Source organism: Telopea speciosissima, chromosome 8 (assembly GCF_018873765.1).
Source record: "Telopea speciosissima isolate NSW1024214 ecotype Mountain lineage chromosome 8, Tspe_v1, whole genome shotgun sequence".
Lineage (NCBI taxonomy): Eukaryota > Viridiplantae > Streptophyta > Magnoliopsida > Proteales > Proteaceae > Telopea > Telopea speciosissima.
The window spans coordinates 55,213,025-55,235,084 of NC_057923.1; positions in this window are offsets into that span (position 1 = coordinate 55,213,025).

Consider the following 22,060-nt stretch of genomic DNA (forward strand, 5'->3'; position numbering starts at 1 on the left):
TGGCCCATCCAGCCCGAGTCCTCCCGAAGCCCACCTTGAGCCCGACAAAGCCAGGGTTGGGCTTTTCAGTCCACAGAGCAGGCTAGGGTTGAGATTCCTAGCCCGGGCTAGGACTAGGCTGAGGTATTGGGTTAAGCCCATTTGGAAATTTAAGAAGAGAAGAAAAAAAATAAAAGTCTATAGATAAAATAAGAGGGAGAGATGGTGGATATTTTTAAATTTGATTATTAATCCTAAAGGGATAGCTAGTTGGTAGGGACCAACAATTCACAATTAAGAGGTCATGAGTTCAACTCTCATTGAGGCCTACCTTAAAAAAATGGGTTATTATTGGATTAACAATTAGTCTAATAATAAAATAAGGCCAAGCCCGGCTCGCCCTGAGCTCAGTAGAGCTGGGCTTGGACTGAAATATCTCAACCTAACCTGGAATAGACATTGTCCAATGCGTTTATAAAAAAGAAATGGGAGAATGTTCTCCGTGCCGGGGGTGCAGGTTGCGCCCAGACACATGGGGATGGACGCAATGACCACCCTGTCCCCTGAGCGGCAGGTCCATGTGTCCGGACACAGCCTGTACTACGGCACAAAGAACCCAAAAAAAATATCAAAAGTTTGATGATTTATCTCAATCATATGGTCTATTATTTTTTCGCTTTTTCTTCCCATCTCCCCCCCCCCCCCAAAAAAAAATTTTCTAATGAATAATATAGAGAACATATTCAAAATTTGTGAAAGAGACCGAGGTGCCAAAGGTGACCAAAAAGCCAACCCTTCCGACCTTTTCAAAATGTGGATCTTTGCTTCCTTGCTTTATCCTGGAAAAGAAAGAAATTGAAGACAAATAATCCTTATTTTAAATTTTTAATGGACTATTGCAAAAGATTATTCAAAAAGAATGCTATCATTTAGTCAGTAGATGTCCTTGTCTCCACAATCTTTTGAAGAAGCTCAAGGTCTCTTTATTCATTCTTTTTTCGGAATGGGTTCAATTTATTCATATCTTCAAGCATAGTTTTTAAAATCAGACTAGTCCTGTGGTTGAATTGGTAAAACTTGGAATCACTGTCTTTTTCAGCTTTCTATTAAAAGTCTACAACTTACCATAAAACCGAAAAAGGCTAAGTTAGCCTGTTAGGTTACTTCAGGTTCAATTTGAATTTTAATCTTCTCAAGTGCAATGCACCACATATGAATATTTGACAGTGGTCATGAGACTGAGAGGATAAACTTTAAAGAATGCACCAGATGCACAAGTGAGGTTCATTGGACAGTGCACCAAACTTGAGAGGATAAAGATCCATACAATTTCACAAACCAAATTCCATGTGTGCGAAACCTCCAACCATGGGTGCTTAGGGTGCAAATTACCTTTTTATTTTTAAGTTCAAAATTTTCAATAGAATTCTGAACTTCCATGAGATTGCAAAATGCAGGTACCATATAGAAAGACATCGGATAAAGTTTTAGGTTGAACACTTTAACACGGTATTAGAGTCCATGTCTCTTTGTTATCTTTTTTTAAAGATGTTGGACATTGGTTTGCTCTGGTTTGTGGTACCCTCATATACTTGAGGAGTTCTATCCAACTAATGCTTTAAGGATTTGGGTCAGATCCTTCGATAGAAACAAACATAGCCTTAACCAAAAATCACCTTTACTTAGGAGGATCTAATTAAACCAAGGGAAAAAGAACTCCATCCAGAAGTGTGCCATCCTCCGCTCAAACACAGAGGAGGTGAAATGACCGCCCACCCCCCATAAAGTTAGAAATGTCGTCAAGACAAATGCTACCACACGCACTCCCATTGACCCTTGTGTTGGCGCAGTATAGCATAATAAATAACCATAGACTTCCAGACAAAATGACCTAATCAATTGCGGAGAGGAAGATCAAAGCCCAACCAAAAGCCTCCTTTGGTATGTTGTTTTGTGTCATTGGGGAAGTTAATCATTTTGCCATTCAAATTTGCACATCAACTCACCAAGAATTTCAGTGTGCAGTTGGTTCTAGGATTTCAGCAATTTCTTTTTTGGCTCCATTTTGATTGCAAGGAAAATTAAAATGAAATAAATGAAATTTGTAAACCTAAAAAGTAATTTATGTAATCTTTTTTTCTTTTCTTTTTTTTGGTGAGGTAAAAACTTGTGTAATCGTTGCTCCACATGATTACATTATTGAATTCAAATCATTCTATATAAATGTCACTTTACAATGATTTAAAAAATAAAAAAGTATCATATATACTAAATATAGTAATAAATTTAAATAATTTATACAATCATATTAAATGTTAATGATTATCAAAAAAAATTAAATTGAATTTAAAAGTTCATTTCACTTCCCTTTTCAATGCAAATGGAGCCTTTAGAAAAAGGTTGAGAGTCCTAGAATCAGCATAAAGTCCAATTTGGATTCTGGGTCTAAGCTTGGAATTCCAAATGTGATTCTAATTTGAGAATCAGAATCCAAACCAAATTTAGCCTTTAAGACTCAAAAATAAAGGAGGAAGAAGACAGAAGATGGTCCAATTTGGGCAATCAATAGGCTCTATAAACAATTCTGACTTCTATTTTTAACTGTCTGGCCTGGAAACTCAAGCTAAAACTTGGCCCTATTTGGCATTTCCAGGTCAGCTGAACATTATTAGAACAGGCTAAATTGGACTTTTCAAACTTTAGCACCATTTTTTTTTTTACTTTTATAACCTATTCTCACTTTTTGACTTCCAAGTATGAAAGAAGAAGAGTAATTAAAAGTCAGATTTCCAAATCTATCTTCAAATCCCGTGTTTTCTGTTGACATTCTCAGAGACAGTTTCGTAAGTGAAATTTAGTTGAAGTCTCACCGACTTGATAAAGAATGAACCCAACCATTTCTGTTTTTAATGTTTGTTTATTTGAAGGAAGAAGAAGAATTAGAATATTAGGTAGGCTTGGTCAAGGCTGGCGGTGTTGCCTCTCGTCTCCCAATTAGAATTAAACCCAAAAATTAATGGGCAACTTTGTTTGATTTCCTCCCCAGAACTCTCCCTTTTCTTTTCTGGTAATTCTCAATTTCAGTCTTTGAGGCCTCCTTGAGAGTTTCAGCAAAAACCCAGAATCTTCACTCCCTTTTTTTTTTTTTTTTTGGGTAATTTCCAATTCTCATTGATGTGTGTTTCAGACTTTGAGGCCTCTTTAAGAGTTTCAGCAAAAACCCAGAATCTTCTCTCCCTTTTCTTTGTTTTTTTTTGGGGGTAATTTTCAATTTTCATTAATGGTTGCTTCAGCCTTTAAGGCCTCCTTCAGAGTTTCAGCAAAAACCCAGAATCTTCTCTCCCATTTCTGTTTTTTTTTATTGAGTTTCAGCAAACCCAAAATCTTTCTGAAAACAATTGGCAAGTAAACACCCATAATATATAGCAGAAGAAATTGCAAATCAATAACACAAACCAGTGATTCTATTCATGCCTTAACATCAAAATTACACAAATGAGATACAGAGGAATGGAAATAAAGATTTTCTATGCTATTTGAAAAATGAATCCTCACAAATTTATTGTAACAGAATTCCTATGTATTCAATAATTAATAGAACTGAATGAACTCCTATAACTCGCCCATGGGTGGGTATTTACATGTGAAATAAATAAGTGGGATCAAATTAACAAATTAAGATTGAGGAATGAAATGCTAGTTATTCAAGTTGTTGGTTCCTTTGCTTGGTCCAGAAGGAGGTGCGGTACCCTTGGGAAGAAGATTGAGAACCAATGGACGACCACCATACCTCCCCACCACTTTCTGCGGAGGCGCAACCACCTTTGTCACCGGAGAATTCTTGCCGGATTCCATCTGATCACATGGAATGTTGTTCTCCTCCGGCCGAAGGTCACTTAGGAATCTACCAGAGGCATTAGCTTGGGGAGAGATAATGAGAACAAGGAGAACGATTAAACCCACATAGTAGAAGAACTGATTCATCAATCCTGCCATTACTGAACCTTAAGACAGTCAATCAATCAATCAATCAATCAAGAGGAAGCAAAGAGGGAGAAAGATTGAACAGAGTTGAGGAGAGGAGAAGGGAAGAAGGTTTAGTTCTTGTATAAGAAGTATTTAGTGAGAGAAGAATAGAAGAATGGAAGGCTTGTTACGCAAGTATGTTATATATATAACTATATAAGATGATGAAGAAGTCAAAGACTCAGAGAGGGGCGCGAAGGTTCAAGGTAGAATTGCAGGGAATAAGAGGAAAATGGGACTTGGATTGTGGGTGTGACTTGTGAGTCGGTCCCCGCGTAGAAAATGTTGCCACTGAGAGTTTTCGATATTAAATACAGTAATGGGCCCTCGTTAAAGGCCCATTTAGGATACTTATGATTCAGATTCAGGGTTTAGATCGGGATAAGGATCGATATGGATTGGCACTGATATACCAAGAATAATTCGGACAACGGATGATGGACATGTGGCAGGGATAAGGCAAAACATGATATTTATTCTCCTTCTCCCACTACCCCTGATATAAACTCATCATTATCGGCCTATTATCCTAAGCATCACAGGCCTCAACCTATGAGAAAAGCAGAGACACTACTAGCATGTGCATCTATGCCGAATGGTTTGGAAACATGACCGAATTATATGACTCTATATGATGAAGTAAGATGCAGATTCACATATTACGAACATCCCTTTGGCCGAATCAGTTCAAGCATTCAATACTGATTCGTCAGGTTGTCCATCCCTATGCTGAGATATTCTAGCATCATTACTGTCATGCCAAGCAAGATCTTTCTTCGATCCTACTATAAAAATACATGACAAGTATCTAAAGTAAATGGATGCTATTCGATCCGAACCACTATTTTGTCTCACTTTCCTTTGGTTTCTCACTTTCGACTGATTGCTCTGAAAACTGGCTGGCATTGGAGGATTCCCCGAAGTCTTCTCTGGCCTCTTCTTAAGCCATTCTTGGTGTGTGTAGGTTCATCCATCTGACGGTCAAAATCTTCCGAGAAAGGATTCTGTACAAAGATCGGATGATTCAATCCCATCCCAAGTCTTGAAACCCTGTCCAGATTGGCAATGTGGACCCTCCTCCACTTCTAATTGGGCTAAAATCAGGCATACTATATCACTGGGATGGGCATTTATTAGAATTCCACCCAAGTCCAAACTTCACAGTGGGCCAGTGGCCCATTCCAATAATCTCATCCGAGATAAAAATGCCAGAGTTTGAACTTTGAACTTTGAAGCCGTGTTTGACGACGTTGTGGCTATTCAAACCTTGTACGCCAAGGTTTCGATTGAGTGGACTTTTAAAAAAATTTGAGAGGTTGTTTTGGGGTTTTCACATGAATTTTCTGTACAAGACAACAAGCACAGGGATCAGTGACGTAGTCAACGACGTATCGACGTGGGAGGGTTTTTGGTTGGTGGCATCGCTTCAACCTCGACACGTTAGTTGACTTGGCTCTCTTATACGCTTTTTTGGTTTTCGGATTCTCCTAACCCTTCTTTTACGGGCTTGATGGGCTTTTAAAGGTACTAACAATTGTGGGAGGTAGGACTCAGGAGTGGGACATTTTTTTTTTTTTCCGGGTAAAGGAGAAATTTATCGAAGAGGAAAAGCCGAGGCATCGGAGTTACAAACATCCTGTAGCCAGGGAGTGGAAGTAGGCCATGACGTCCTACACGCTAGGGACGTGGCCTTCCGGACAAGGTAATCAGCTACTAAGTTGATATCCCTTTAAATGTAAGAGAAACAACACGACTCAAACTGGGAGGCTATGAACCAGATATCCTCCAAAATAGGGGTCAAAGTGGAAGGTGGTGCTTTTCCTGGGTCCCGCACAAACGAAATTAGGTCCTTGCTGTCTGATTTCACCAGCACCTTATCAATCGTTTCTGCAATAGCTTCAAGAAGTGCTGCTCGCATCGCAAGAGCCTCACCCTCACCCTGCAGCGGGGAATGGGTAAAAAGTAAGAACTACGAATCGAGGTCCATCCTATTATTCTCTTTCCATTTTAGTGGGTTGGACGTAAGGGTGTAAATTCAATACTCATATTGAAAGAAGGGGACAGAGATGTCTTTTCATATGGGGAGGAGAGAGATAGACTCATGGGAATGTTGGCGTAGGTTAAACTCCTAGAGAGAAAACTTTCTCCCAATAGTATAATATGTTATTGGGAAAAAGTTTGATACAAAGCCAATTCAGAAGTGAAATTGCACACCCCTCACATATCATTGTTCATGTGAGGGGGTGATATGTCATAAATCCCCCTCTCATCCCTATATTATAATATTTATATTGTAGTATGGGCAAGATATCGCTATATGGTCGTGTAGAGCTTGCACCAACACCTAGGCCAATAAGAGCCCTCAAAGGAGCCTTTAATTCAATGGGATTTTTTATTTTCTTGGGGGCTGAGTTGGTAATTTTGTGCGATCATGTGTCTATGTGTAGAAACCACAAGACCGGTTAGCATTCTTTTCCCTTATAGTATAGTATAGTATATTTGTATTATAAACTCTAATACTGTTATTAGTAATATATGTTATAAGATATACTAGTATCATCCTCTTTTTCTTTTAGAATTTGTTCAATGCTTTCATAGAATGTTTCCTCTTCAAGTCTAGGTTCAAGTCAGTCATCTCTTTTGTCCTACTCGTCAGCGCTGCAAACTTACTCGTCACCGCTGCAACTCCTCATCTGATCGTATGAACCTTGGCCCACAATGTAGCCTCTCCTTCGCCCCAGTGGCGTGTATTCTTTTTCTTTTTTCCCTCTTTTCCTCTCTATTTCCCTTTCCCCTTTTTTTTCCTTTTCTCATTCGCCTCAACCCAGACTTCAACCCAGATCTTGACCCCTGTTTCTTCGCTTTCCCTTTCCCGTTTCTTCTTCACTTTCCCTCTCTCGTTTCTTCTTCTGTTTCCCTTTGCCTTTCCTAATATTCCCAAATCTGGGCATCGGATCTTGCCCAAACCAGTGATTTTCCCTTTCTTATTCCCTTTCCCTTTCCCGTTTTGTCCAGATTTGGGCATCAGATGTCGATCCTTGGACGATTTTCCTCAGTGGGAGATGTTGGTGGTTCCACAGGAAGGAGGGATGGATCGGAGGCTGATGTGGGTTTTGTTGTTGTAGACGCCGACGACCTCAAGCCTTGGTACTTTCTTGCTTTTACTGTGCATCATTGTATCCATTACCTCATTGGAGTTCGTGCCGCCGATCTTGCCTCTCACTTTTGGATTCTCATCGTCACTGGGGATCACTGCCACCGCTGTCTTCATCCTCTATGTTTTTCCTTTTCTTTTCTTGCCTGTGGTTGTGCAGGTTTTGCTGGTTCTGACGTTTGTGGCGCCTTGGATTTGGCCAGAATCGAAGCCCTTCTCCTTTTCGATTGGGAGGTCACCGTCGTCGGCGATGGTGAAGCCAATCGGAATGTGCGCCCTGGGATTGATGCAACAACCATTAAGATCTTCATTGGGCCACGTGCATACTGTGACTTTCCCTGTCTCCGAGGGACGTGTCTGGCATGCAACATAAAAAATGATGTTTTCTTTTGACTTATTGTTGATGTATTCCTTTTTTATGGCACGTTCGTGCATGCGCTTCATTATGTATCCTGTGTCTACAACGAGTTTTCTTGGGATGTGGTTGTTACCTATTCCCTCCCTCGAGCCGTCCTGCCTATGACATGTATGTCAGGACCACATGTCTCTCCCTAGTTTCTGAACCTTGTCGGTTTTGAATCCTTGTGTTTCACATGTCAGCTATCTACATTATGTTTCTTGTTTTCTTTCTTTTGGCGTTGGGCGCGCATGAATGAAAAGCCCTGCTTTCTACCCAAAAAAAAAAAAGATATACTAGTATCCAAATCAGGCCCGATTTCGATTTTATGGTATTCAATTCTTATGGTTGATACAAAACCGAACCGAGAATCGAATAGGTTCTAAAATCCTATACTCAAACCTAATCGAATTTTATTTGGTTTGATTTGGCTTTTATTCGTTCTGATTTCTGTTCAAATTTGACACCCTTAGCCTTAGGTTGGAGTTTTAGATAGTATATTTTTTCCTCTTTTGTCCCTTCTATATTAGGCTCCGCTTGTGTCCATGTAGAAAGGAGCGGAAAATTTTTTGTTTTTTTGGTAAAATAGAGAGTTCTATTGTTTATTTTACTGTAAAAAGAAATGCTAAAATAGACATTGAAAAAAAAATTATATATTTTAGAAATTTTCATATAAAATATCATTTTATACACAAAAAAAATTTACAACAAAACAATACGCCATAGAATTTGGGGGTGGGGAGAGAATAAAGAGATCCTTTATTAGATCATATGTCGAGTTCGATGACTTGAGTCAATGATATAACCCACCTTGTATTGTATGAAGCTATTCCCCTTGTTTTCTCAATAGTTCAAATTTTAACCATTGAGAAATAATGATTAAAGAATTGTTTGGGATGTGTGCCAACCCACTCGGCCGTCTGATGCATGCTGGACACACTGGCGTAAGGGCTTACGAGAATTATTCTTGTATGAGAACTGATCCATCCTCTCACTACTTCACTCAAATGGCTCCCTATAACCATAAAATTGGCACATGAAACGGGTCAGGTTTTGATCAGATCCAATCTACAATCTACATATCATGACAGATTTGGATCTGAATCCAAATCCGAGTCCGAATCCTACTCGGGTTATATGTGCAAGTCAAGGTGGATGTTAATTTACGTCTAACAAATCTGACTAATATATACGTGATATGATGATCCAAATGTTGGGGTATCGTATCTTGTAATTTGTTGCTTACATAATGGATCGATTCCCAAGGTTTCGCTATTAGCTTGTTGCGAGGGTTCTTACTTCGTAATTCAATCTGAGAGAGATGTGAGGACAAACGGTTGTAACCCTATTCTTCATTAATAGTGAAATAAATTTTATCTCATCATGGATGTAGAAAATCCAAAACCACATAAATCCTTGTGTGCAATGTGTGATTGTTTGTTTGTGATTTCCACTTTTTTCGTATTATTATAAGTTTTATTTTCTACACCCAAATCTTGGTTAGAATGGATTTGGATTGGAGTTGATACATCCAATATTCACCGGACCAATCAGCGGCCACCACGTGTCACAGGGCGACCCGCTCCAGAACCAAGGGGAACAAACCGGGGTCCCACCACCTGGACGCGGCCAGCACCCAGGCGCGGCCACCACTCAGGCGCCGCCTCACCTAGGCGTGGCCACACCCAGGTGCGGCCTCTCACCCAGGCGCGGCCTCACCCATGCGCGGCCTGCACCCAGGCGCGGCCATCACTCAGGAGCGGCCTCACCTAGGCGTGGCCACACCCAGGCGCGGCCTCTCACCCAGGCACGGCCTGCACCCAGGCACAGCATCGGGGGCACAGACGTGAGGTACACGAACATCGGGGCTACTCACCTATGACCCGATCGTATCACTACAGACTCATGTCACCACCAAGACTCTAGGCCGCCGCTTAGACGTCACGTTACCCAGACGGATTCAAGCACCAATGACGTTATCACCACACGCGGGTATCTATCCACCAAGGATCTTGATACCACCAGGACACTCCCTCCCGCGGGGAGATGGTCAATCAGGATAGAGCCCTGTTACCCAGGGCCTCTATCCATTCAATGGCACAATCACCATCAAACTGGGACTCTCCACATTGCCATACACTACTATAAAAGGCAAGGTACACAACCCCATGAGGGGAGATCAAAACTCATATTGAATAATCACTATTCATCTATTTGCGCCAGGAGATCTAACTTTGGCATCGGAGAGCCCTAGGCTGGAACCACATCGGTTCTCTCTATTGACCCCTTGGTCCACTTGCAGGTGACGGCACTCGCAGGACCGCTCGACGATTTCTTGACGCAACAGATTGGCGCCGTCTGTGGGAACGACGCTAGCCATTACAGCTACTAGCTCGCTTCCATATTCATTCAATGGTACGAAGGAAGACTACCACCACCAACAACGGAGCAAGGAATGGATCACCATCCCCAGAGTGCTCTCGCCGCAGAGCCAACGACCAGGACCATGTCCCTCTGGAGGAAGAGATCCCCCTTAATGACCAGTTCGTGGTCGACGAGCCCAACAATGATGAGGCAGACGATGTGGTGGTGGAGGTGATACCTGACCCCAATGCTCCAACCACTGTGGGTCAGATCAACGACCTGCAACGACAGATCCTCGATGAACAACGACTCTTTCGAGAATACTTGATGCAGCGTGCGACGTCTCACCGTCGAAGGACTTCACCATCAGCAAGGGTGGAGCCGTACCTCAACAAGAGCTGAACCCTAGGAGATCATCTCCCAGGGGTGTGAGATCAGAGAGACTTGTGCAACGGGCAACCCCCACTCCGCAGCGGGGGGAGCCTTCCCAGCATCCCAGGAGAACAAGAGACCTCTCGCCACGGTCAGAACGTGGGAGGACGCCAACACCCAGGGCGAGGGTGTCTAGCCCTCAGAGATCGGTCCGGAGGTCAGTGTTCGACGGACGACTTGAAGAAGGTCACATACCACGACAAAGCCGGACCTACAGAGAAGAAAGCCCCTTACCTTCACGACAGGGTTCATCACGGCGTGACCATTCACCATCCCGCTAACACTCAAGGCGGGAGGGGACATCCAGGAGAGAGCGTGAACGGGGTCGCAGCGAACGTCCGGCCAGGCATGAGGGACAGACACGGGACGAGGAGCTCAATCAAAGACTCCATGACCTGGATGAGAAGCTGGAAGGGTTGAAGAAGCAGACCAAAGGCGAGACACATTCCATACCTGGACAACACCCATTCTCGGCAGAGATCATGTCAGCCACACTACCTTCCAGGTTTCGACTACCCACCTTTGAACTCTACAGTGGTACCACTGACCCTAATGACCACATCAACTACTTTAATGGCATGATGATGCTGTATAGTGGGTCAGACGTGGTCTCCTGTCGGGCATTCCCTGCATCCCTCAAGGGAGCAGCCACATCATGGTTCTCCAGGCTACGACCGAGATCTATATGCTTGTTTGCAGAGCTACGCAAACAGTTCGTCACCCGTTTCCAAAGCAACGTCAAGTAGAAGAAGACCACCATCAATCTACTGAACGTGGTACAGAACCCTGGGGAATCTCTCAGGGAATACGTTACTAGGTTCACCAAGGAGTCCCTGGAGATTCGAGACTTGGATGACCAGACACAGCATGTAGCCCTAGTAGGACGTATTAGGGACCTGGACTTGATCAAGGACCTGGCATGTCAGGAGACCAGGACTATGAAAGAGCTCCTGGAGCGGTGCAACGAGTTTGCAAATATGGCCGAGGTACTACAAGCTAGAACGAAAATAATTGAGGCCAAGCCACAGGACAACAAGAGGTCAGCACCTGATGACCGCAAAGAGGGTAAGAGGTCGAGGACAGAGCGTCGACAAGAGAAGAGTGACCACCCATCTAGGAGGACAGACCGCCGCCCAGAGAGAAGTAAGAGGGCAAGCACCCCTGAGTTCACACCACTGAACACCACCAGGTCCCAGATACTCATGCAGATCCAGGACCATGACCTACTCCATTGGCCACGACCCATGCTAGCAGGACCAGAGAAGCGAAACCCTAACAAATATTGTCTCTTCCACAAAGAGAATAGGCACGACACAGAGGAGTGCTATCAATTGAAGAGAGACATAGAACAACTGGTAAGAGCAGGAAGCTTGAACAAGTATGTAAAGGGGAGACGTGACAACCACTCAGGCCAAAGAGATAGAGGTCGCGACGAAGACAGAGTGGAACCGAGACGAGAAGAAAGAAGAACAGATCGAGAGAGAGACCGCCCAAAAGAGCGGAGAGATGCAACAGAACCTAGTGGCACCAAGGGACCTCCTATCCTTACCATACTTGGAGGACCGGGGCAAGAGTCCACCAGAAAAGCTAAAGCTCATGCCAGGTTCTTAGGAGTGGCAGAGAAGCCAAGCAAGATAGCCAGGACCGAGGCGGTGATCTCCTTCTCGGATGAAGACCTGGAAGGACTAAACTTCTCGCATGAAGATGCCCTGGTAGTACAGGTAGAGGTAGCCAACCGACCTGTACACAAGGTACTGATAGATACAGGGGCGTCTGTTGACGTACTCTCCTTGGCCGCCTATCGACAGTTCGGGTTCGAGGATGACCAGCTCAAACCAGAGCCCACTTATCTCCATGGATTCTCAGGTGCCACTGCCTCCATCAGAGGTACCATAGAGCTACCCGTCACCTCTGGGGTACACCCTCAACAAGTAACCATTATGGTGAATTTCATGGTAGTCAAGTCTGTGGTATCCTTCAACGGCCTCTTAGAGCGACCATCACTGACAGCCCTTAGAGGAGTTATATCACCACTTCACCTGAAGATGAAGTTCCCCACCGAGAATGGGGTAGGCGAAGCCCGAGGAGATCAAAAGAAAGCAAGGGAGTGCTACGCCACCTTCATGAAAAAGAACAATGGTAACACCCTTGGAATGGCACTCTGCCTAGAGAGCATGGTCAGTGACCAGAGAGATGAACTGACAGAGAGAAGGGGAAGGCCAGTGGAAGACCTCATCCCATGACCCCTCAGCCAGGACGACCCCTCCAAGGTGGTTCAGGTCGGCTCGCTGCTAAGAAAGGAACGGAAAGAAGGGCTTGGACACCTCCTCCAAGTGAACATGGATGTCACACCCCTATCCCGACAAGGGATAGAATACAATATCAGGGTATGATTGGGGTGACACGCGTCATCCCACCTCACCGCCAGGATCTCGATGCAGTGGCCAACTCATAGTCATAAACCAATATTAAAATACAATAATATCAGAGTACGAAAGACAAAGGAATATTACATTCCAAGACAGGTCAGAGTTTGCGAAAGCGTAAATGAAATGATTATAAGATGTTCATTGGCTAATGATAATAAGTAACATAGTTACAAAATTCCTATGACCATCAAGTAGCTACCAAAAAGGTAAAACATAAAAGTTTATACAAAGCACAATGCTCTAAAATAATAATAAAACGGGAACGATCCCAAGTAACAGTACAACCCGTAGGCACAATCATCATGGGCAACCATCGCCATGATCCTCGCATCACGGTCTCGGCTCCACAAGAATCATCGCATCCAAATCTAAAAAGAATGTGTACACGGGGTTAGCTCCACCGAGCTAGTGAGAGAGAAAGGGGGATGCACAATCACACAATCACAAATAGTCCATGGTGCATGCTATTATTAATTCATTTACCACCTAACACACAATGCTAAGTCAATGGGTATATGCTACTGCAATAACTCGGGAAGACATTGTGGATCCTTCCATTCTCACCACAATGCAACCTCAATTATTACTATGGAGCCCGCGCCGGTCGTAGTCATCACCACCCAGAGGCAGACCCCGATAACCATTACTACCCCTGGCCTGGCCTCTCTAACTCTCCACAGCAGCAGTGCTCGCTACCCAACACCTAAACCCCTGTTGGTAAGGGTCGTAGCATAGGGAACCGAGCCTAACCACGGATATACTACATGAATCCTATCGTGTTGAGAGGTACATCCGTGTGTGTCAACGTCCCATTCCATCTAACACCCGGTACCAAGACAACACGGCGCATACAGCAAGAATGAGATGCAATATACAATTCCATCGTAATACGGGGTTCCGGTGCAGTACTTCCGCACCGTAACCCAACACAAATCCATATCATCCAAATCATCATCATCGAATAAGAATAAATGCAAATATGCAATCATGCTTGAATGATAATGTCACAATATAATTCATAAATGCATGAATAAGCAATAGTAAACAAGCTCAAACAGTCACCCAAACCCACTCACCAATTACTTCAAATGGAATTTGTATAAGCGCAACGATTCCCACTCAAAATCACTCCATTGCACATATGTTGGCACCTATGGAAGTGAATAAGAGTGTGAGAGAGTGTAGGGGAGGCCTCATAGAGAAACCCCACAGTTTACATAAGTTATAAGCCTTAAAAACTGCATCGGAGGCAACGTCGGACTCAGCAGGCTTGCCTCCGACCTTGCCTCCGACCTTCCTGCAGGCTTAGGCCACATCGGAGGCAAACATCGGACTCACGCAGTCTTGCCTCCGACCTTGCCTCCGACCTTCCCTGCAGGCTCAGGACACATCGGAGGCAAACATCGGACTCACGCAGTCTTGCCTCCGATGCAACCCAAGTGTGATTTCAAGGTCTTTAAAAGCCCAGGGTTGTCCCATTTGGTTCTCTAAGCCTCAAGGGACAAGGGAGGGGTGTCTTGGAGTCTATTTGGGTCTTAGAAACACCCAACATTCAAAGATTTAAGGGGGTTTAAAGGATCAAAAGCTCAAAAATCCAGATTTGGGGTTTTCTTTGGTGGTTGAAGCTTTAGAATCAAATAGATTCAGCAAGAGGTCAAAATAGAGGTCTTTATAGGATTGTAATGAAAATAGGAAAGCATCCTACAAGGGAAAACTACACATGACTCGAGCTAACCCTTTGGGTTTCAAAAAGAAATCCCCATCTTGGGGCTGCAACCAAAGAACCACCCAAGCTCAAACGAGCAAGGGGGAAAGAGAGAAAAAGGGGGGAAAAGGGGCACTTGGCTTACCAGGTCTGAGATACACAAGATGTGCCCTCTTTAAAGCTCCAAACCCAGCAGCCATTTCCTTCTTCTTCTTCCCTTCCTTCTCCTTCTTCTCCTCCTTGCCGCCTCCTCTCTTCAAAGCTCTCCTCCTTTTCACGATTAGGTTAGGAAAGAAAAGAAAAAGAAAGACTAAGGAATAGTCTTACCCCTCTCTCTCATATAGAAAATCACTTTTTAATGGCCTGTTTGGATAAGGCCTCATAAGTGTAACCTAGGGTCTATTTGGGTAGGGTCAAACATGGCAGACACCCATAGCACCTTAGCCATAGGGTCTCACCCACAAGAGTCCTTGTCGCAGACATTGGATGCAGTGGTCGGAGGCAGCCAACCTTGCATCCGATGCGAGTAGGAAGGTGGTTCCCACCATAAGAGGTCAGGGCCTTTGGACCACACTTCGAGGGCTTTGAGAGGGCAGTAAGCACACAATAAAATTTGGTCAACTACTTACCCCTGACACGTCAAGGGGCAACCTCCATGGTCCCGACTAGTTTCCACAGGCAACCTCGTACTATGGTCAATATAGCTGGGTTTGACCACCAGTGAGAACAACTCACCGGCATACGTGGCAGTGATAACTACACGTCACGGGGAAGAATTAATAATTAATTATACTCCTGGGGTGCGGGTATAACAATGGATGTCTTCGCATGGTTGACCTCCGACATGCCGGGAATACCACATTCCATAGCGGAACACTGACTACATGTCGACCCAACCAGGAAGCCCGTTCAGCAGAAGCGGCGTAACTTCACCCTCGACCGACAAGCAGCAATCAAGGAGGAGGTCGAGAAGTTAAGCTGATCAGGGTTCATCAGAAAGGAGAAGTTCCCAACCTGGCTCGCCAACGTGGTCATGGTACCAAAGCCAAGTAGGAAGTGGAGGATGTGTGTCGACTACACCGACCTGAACAAGGTATGCCCAAAAGATGAGTACCCACTGCCTAGGATCGACCTACTGATCGACGCCACCGTCGGCCATGAGATGCTGAGTTTCATGGATGCCTACTCCGGATACAACCAAATCCTCATGTATGAGGATGATGAGTCTTACACCGCATTCCGAACGGACAAAGAGAACTACTGCTACAACGTTATGCCGTTCGGGTTAAAGAATGCAGGGGCCACCTATCAGAGGATGGTCAACAAGATGTTCGAGGAGCAGATCGGGCGCAACATGGAGGTATATGTGGATGACATGCTTGTGAAAAGCATCCATGCCAACCAACACCTGACCGACCTAGAGGAAGCATTCACAGTACTGAGGAGGAACCAGATGAAGTTAAACCCTGCAAAGTGCGCCATCGGTGTAACGTTCGGAAAATTCCTGGGGTTCATGGTCTCAGTCCGTGGAATAGAAGCCAACCCATCCAAGATCAAGGCCATCCAAGAGATGGCACCTCCTCGGACTGTCAGGGAAGTGCAGAGGTTGAATGGAAGGGTCATCGCCCTTTCCAGGTTCGTGTCACGATCAGGTGATAAGTGCGTACCATTCTTTAAAACGTTGAAGAACCTCCGAAGCCCTAAAGATTTCACATGGACGGAAGAGTGCCAGAAGGCGTTCGGAGAATTGAAGGAGTACCTAGAGAGCCCACCACTGCTTGGGCGACTAAAACCTAATGAAGAGTTGCAGCTCTACCTGGCCGCCACCCCAGTCACGGTCAGCGTAGTACTACTGAAGGAAGAAGACAAAGTCCAGAGGCCCATCTACTACGTCAGCCATGTTCTGATCGATGCAGAGACCAGGTACACTAGGATCGAGAAGGTAGCCTATGCATTGGTAATTGCAGCCAAGAAGCTACGACCATACTTCCAAGCCCATACCATCATAATCCTCACAGACCTACCCTTGAAGAAGATACTGCACAAGCAGGACGTCTCCGGACGATTGATAGCATGGGCGGTGGAGTTAAGTGAGCATGACATCAGGTTCCAACCAAGGACAGCCATCAAAGGTCAGGCTCTTGCAGATTTCATTGCAGAGTGTACCCTGTCTGAGATCGAATAAAAAATAGGGGAGCCTGAAGAGAAGGATCACGGATCGAGTAATGCGGCGGGAAGCGGCGCTGGTCTCATATTAACCAGCCCCGAGGGATTTCGTATCCAATATGCTCTCCGATTCACCTTCCAAGCATCCAATAATGAAGCAGAATACGAGGCATTACTAGCTGGACTCCGGGTGGCCAGAGCCATCCAAGTCACACACCTATCCACCCGGAGCGACTCCCAGCTCGTGGTGAATCAGGTGAATGGAGAGTATGAGGCGAAAGATGATAGGATGGCATCATACCTAGCACGTGCTCAAGCATTGATCGAGGGTTTCATGAAGTTCGAGATGGTTCGAGTTCCCAGGGATGAGAACGTCGCCGCCAATGCCCTATCCAGGCTAGCCAATGAGGAACTCCAAAATTTGGCTAGCTCAGTCTATGTTGAGATCCTGCATGAGCCAACGTATAAGGAAAAGCAGGTTAACAAAATCGAGGAGGGACCTAGCTGGATGGACCCTCTACTCAACTACCTCCAGAACGATGTCTTACTAGAAGATAAGGCCGAGTCAAGGAAGATCAGGATGAGAGCTACAAAGTACACTGTCCTAGACGGGGTACTGTACAAGCGGGGGGCAACAACACCACTACTCCGGTGCCTAGGACCCAAGGGGGCAGAGTACGCCCTAGTCGAAGTCCATGAGGTGATATGTGGAAGCCACATGGGGGACTATACTGGCCACGAATACAAGAGGAGGCCATCCAATATGCCAAGAAGTGCGAGCAATGTCAGTTGTTCGCCCCAGTACCCCATCTACCCACCATCAAGCTGACATCAATCCTCAACCCCATACCTTTTGCTATGTGGGGACTAGACATCTTAGGCAACTTCATCGCAGCACCGAAAAACAGAAAGTACCTGGTCGTCGCGATTGACTACTTCACCAAGTGGGTCGAAGCTAAACCCTTGGCCAAGATAACAGAGACAGAGATGGAGAAGTTCGTCCGCGACGACGTCATCTACAGGTTCGGGGTACCACGGATCCTCGTCTCAGACAACGGTAAATAATTCAATAATCCCAAATTCCAAGCATTCTGTCATAGCTACAACATCGACTATCGGCATGTGTCCGTAGCATACCCACAGGCCAATGGTCAGGTGGAGGTCACCAACAGAACACTACTAGAAGGAGTCAAGAAAAGGCTAGAGGGAGCCAAAGGAAAGTGGGTCGCAGAGCTACCAAGCGTCTTGTGGGCATACCGAACTACAGTACGGACACCCACAGGAGAGAGCCCATTCCGCCTAGCATATGGCACTGAAGCATTGGTGCCAGTAGAGGTCTGCGCCATGTCCCATAGGGTTCTACACTTCAACGAACGTACCTATATCGACGGACTATGGGCGAACCTAGACTTTATAGATGAGGTCCGTGAGAGAGCACTACTACGGAACGTCACCTACCAGCAACGTACTGCCAGGTACTATAATGCCATGGTCAAGGAAAGGCTATTCTACCAGGGAGATTTAGTCCTACGGAGGGCAAGTGCATCACAGCCACAGAAGGCAGGGAAGCTGTCACCCAACTGGGAAGGACCCTACATAGTCTCCAAGCAGATACGTCCAGGGACCTACCACTTGAAGACTCCAGGGGGCAAGAAGGTAGACCGTACCTGGAACTCGAACATCCGAAGAAGTATTACCAGAGAAGCAAACAGCTCCATCAAGAGTAGCCATCAAGAGTAGCGATAGTGGTAGTGGTAAAAGTGAGAGCGAGTCGTGCCGATGAGCGACATCACTGCTTTCAAGGTCAATTTGAATTTCATTCAAAATAAAGAGATGTTCCAGGAATACTTGTCTTCTTCTACCACTCAATCGAATCACGGTCACTACATCAAGGCGTCACGCCACCCCGAAGGCTTTATGCCTAAGGCAATATGCCACCACTGAGGCTTTAGGCCTAAGGCGACATGCCACCACTGAGGCTTTATGCCTAAGGCAACATGCCAACACTGAGGCTTCATGCCTAAGGCGACCTGCCACCACTGAGGCTTCAGGCCTAAGGCGTCATGCCACAACTGAGGCTTTATGCCTAAGGCAACATGCCACCACTGAGGCTTTATGCCTAAGGCAACATGTCAACACTGAGGCTTCATGCCTAAGGCGTCATGCCACCACTGAGGCTTCAGGCGTAAGGCGACTTGCCACCACTGAGGCTTTATGCCTAAGGCAACATGCCAACACTGAGGCTTCATGCCTAAGGCGATATGCCACCACTGAGGCTTCAGGCCTAAGACGTTATGCCACCACTGAGGCTTTATGCCTAAGGCAACATGCCACCACTGAGGGTTTATGCCTAAGGTAACATGCCAACACTGAGGCTTCATGCCTAAGGCGTCATGCCACCACTGAGGCTTCACGCCTAAGGCATCATGCCACCACTGAGGCTTTATGCCTAAGGCAACATGCCAACACTAAGGCTTCATGCCTAAGGCATCATGCCACCACTGAGGCTTCATGCCTAAGGCGTCATGCCACCACTGAGGCTCTACGTCTAAGGCGTTAACCCACTAAGGTCCGAGGATCACCAAGGCACGACGCCACTACCAAAATCCCATGACTATCAAGGGTCAGAGAGCATCAACGCACAAACAATCACTTGGAGACAATGCAATCAAAGAGAAGCAAAAGCGATCACATAGAAAAGTCATAGTAGTTACAACTCAAGTTCAAAAAAGGAAAAAGGTTGACACGTCTACAGGATCGGCACGGCCGTAGGGTCAAGGGACCACAGAGTGGTGGGTCACCTCCGACCCAGTAGGAGACATCATGTCCACCTCAAGAAGAAGCGCAGCAACACCCCCCTCAGGCAGGGCAGCCTCCACCTCTGACACTGGAACGCTCTCCAACATAGCTACACCCGGAAGCGCCGTAGCAAACTCAGAGAACCCCAAGACAGAGAAGTCATAATCGAGGGTCACCTCCAGGACACAAGCGGCTAAGTGTCGGACCCCTCCCTCATAGGCGGGCTAAAGCTGCGCTTGATCCAGCGTCGAGAATGCAGAGGACACCTGGAACTCAGCCACAGCTCGCTCACTTGCAGAAGCCAGCTCCGCCTCATGCCTTCCCCTCAACGAATGAAGCTCCTCCTTTAAGGCAAGAACCCTAGCCGAGCTCTCGGCCGCACCAGCAGAGGTCACACGCAGCTCCTCAGACACCTCCAGGAGCTTCTCGGACGCCACTGCAAGCTCCCCCGACGCCCTCTGCGCGTCGGCCTTGGCCCTCTGCGCGTCGGCCTTGGCCCTCTCACGGGCATCAATCTGTCCCTGGAGCTCCCTCTCCACGTCACACAGGGTGTACTGTATCTGCACCTCACGAGAAGCGTGACCCTCCAATCGAAGCACCGCCTCAGCAATACGGTGATGGACCTACAATCAATATGGCAAGCGATAAAACAATCTAAGAATAAATGAAGCAATGGATATGACAAGATAAAAAAGGGATAACTCACCGAAGCCATATCATGGTAGAGAGTCTGGGCCAGACAAGCATCTCTAAGCCTCTACAAGGCCACCCTCGCGGTAGGGAGCCTGCCCCTGTCCACCCACTCCCTCGATACACCGGCTCCGGCCAAGGTCGAGCCCTCTGGCACGCCCAAGGTGATCACCAGGGACTCATCCAGCGTGGGAAGATCAGTGGCAGTACCACCAGAGGAACTCACACCTTTCCCCCTGGAGAGGGGCAATACAGAAGACCCAGAAGGAGCGACAGAGGGAGGCAGAGGCACAGAGCCCGGAACTCCATCATCATCAGGAGAAGTACGGGGAAGGAGGACACGCACACCAGAGCTCATCACGTGGGTATGTCCTGAACCACCCTTCCGCGACGCTCCAACAACCACAGGCGCAGAAGCACCACCAACATCGGTCACTCCAGCAAATAGACCACCCTGAGAAGCGGCCTTCCTCCGCAGATTGCCACCGAGCAAACTGAAGTCCGAACGCGTATCCACTGCATAGACCGCCCAACCAATCAGATGACATATACATTCAAATACCAACATGCCAATCAAGTACAAAAGACAGTGCTCTTACCAGGACTTAGCTTCCAGAGAGACAGGAAGGCCTCCGAGTCCAACTCCTGGACGTGGAACGGATCGCGACCCAGGCACAGCTTGAGGGAGTCACCCTCAAAATCACTCAACTCAAGCCCCTGATTGACCCTCTTGAGGTCAATAACTTCCCTAACAGTCCGTAGTGGGCATCGGGGGACCGTGGCAAAAAAGAAGCGATCTCTCCAATACTTCACGTGACTAGTGATCCCCGTGAGAAGCTCCACAGAGGCATAGGGCCCCTTGAGTACTCGACGAGCAAAGTGATAACATCCATGGTTCCCCTTCTTCAACAGATAAAAGTGGGAGAATAGGGGAACAGTGGCGGCACGCCCCAGGCGGGCGAAGAAGACATAGAAACCCAAGATCACTCTCCAAGAGTTGGGCAACACCTGGTCAGGGGTGAGGTGCCAATGCTCTAACACCAACTCGACAAAGCGAGGGATAGGAAGGCGAAGGCCCTGGAGAAAAAATGAACGGTAGAGACAGATCTCATCCGCATGGTGAGAGAAGGCATACTCGCCAGGCCCAGGAGTACGCAACATGACCTCAGCGGGAATATGGAACTCCTCACAGAGGGAGACCAAGTCAGAAGGTGACAAGATGCTAGCAACAGGGCCCAACCTATCAGCAGGACCGACGGCTGAGGATGCCGCCCCAGAGGACTGACAATCCCTACTGGGACTGGAGACACTAGAAGGTCCCACACCTCTATCAATAGCACTAGGGGAGGGTATAGAGGATGGAGTACCCACAGAAGAAGGCGATCTTGGGGAACGCTCCTCTGAAGATCCAACCTCGACTGAAGCAGGGCCAAGGTCATCCGGGAACGACATGAAGGACAAGAGAGGAATGAACTACTTACTCGAGAAAGCGATCTCCCAGAAGCTAGCAAGAAAGAAAAAATGAAATGAAGGCCACCTGCAAAATATAAACAGCAGATCCATCACATACAAGAAGAAGAAAAGTGAAGAAGCGTGAGGGTCCATCACACCCACGCTGCAGCCACCATAGGCGCGGCCTCACACCCATAGGCGGCGGCCACCCGGGTGTGGCAACCAGGCGGCCTCATGCCCCATAAGAGCGGTGACCCCGGCCTCGTGCCTGCAGGCGCGGCCACCCCAGGCACAGCCACACCCGCAAGGCGCGGCCACCTCAGGCACGGCCACCCCAGGAGCGGCCACACCCGCATGGAGCAGCCACCCCAGGCGCGACCACCCCAGGAGCGGCCACCCAGGCGTGGCCACCCCAGGTGCGGCCACCCCGGCACTGCCACCCCAGGCGAGGTCACACCAGCATGGCA